The sequence below is a fragment of the Pteropus vampyrus genome, unplaced genomic scaffold (assembly GCF_000151845.1).
Source record: "Pteropus vampyrus isolate Shadow unplaced genomic scaffold, Pvam_2.0 Scaffold10426, whole genome shotgun sequence".
Taxonomy (NCBI): Eukaryota; Metazoa; Chordata; class Mammalia; order Chiroptera; family Pteropodidae; genus Pteropus; species Pteropus vampyrus.
In genome coordinates this window covers 1-915 of record NW_011899207.1, presented here as the reverse complement: position 1 = coordinate 915, position 915 = coordinate 1, and the positions used below count along the sequence as shown (strand labels likewise).

At 47.5% G+C, this 915-nt stretch overlaps 1 pseudogene; it reads left to right on the top strand.

Moving 5' to 3' along the window:
• Positions 1–746: 746 nt before the first annotated feature.
• Positions 747–865, top strand: LOC111734958 (annotated as a pseudogene).
• The last annotated feature ends 50 nt before the right edge of the window (positions 866–915 follow it).

Genomic DNA, 915 nt, shown 5'->3' with positions numbered 1-915 from the left:
TTCCTATCTATAGCTGACTTTATTATTTCTACGGAGCAGCAGCAAGCTGGATCACTCCTTCCCATCCTGTTCTTCCTCCCTCAACGTCCCTCTGCTGGACCCCGGATGTCTGCCTTGCTCCCCCTGCACGTGCAGGAGGACTTCTAGGGTCCCTGCTTCGAGCCATTCTCCACACGGCCACGAGGAAGGTCGTTCTGAATGCAGCTCCGTGTCATTCTTCCCTTAGAATATCTCAGGGGCTCTTCTCTGTGTTCAGGAGAAGGCTTGGGTCCCTTAATAACCTGAGGTACAGGGTCCTTCATATTTCACATGCTGCCTTCTTGGCCAGTCCCATGTGCTCCCGTGGCTTTGTATATGTCATGCTGTCCGCGTGGACCACTCCTCTCTCTGCTCCTCACTGTCTCGGGCGTAAGCTCCTGCACAGCCCTGCATGAGATGCCCTGCCTCGTTGCTCCTTGCTGCTCTGGGTCACCCTCACCACGCTGTTTATTTTCTATTACCTTAAGTATTTCTCCTTCTACGGCACTACTGTCCAGTAGGACTAGTGCCCCATATGCGATTTTAAATCATCTAGTACTACATTTTAACAAGTAATAATAAAACCCCAGGTAAATTAATGTTAATCATAGATTTTAGTTAACCCCAATATTCAAAATATTGTCATTTCAACATGTAATAGATATATACACTATTAACGGGGCATCTTACATTCCTCTTTTCATACCAAGTCTTAGAAATCCAGTACAGTCTACGGCCACAGCACCCTGAGCAAGCCCGATCCCGTCTGATCTCGGAAGCTAAGCAGCATCGGGCCTGGTTAGCACTTGGATGGGAGACCACCTAAGAAGACCGGGTGCTGTAGGCAAAATAAACGAACAAATAAATAAAAATAAAGGATTGCAAGCTGACAAGGTC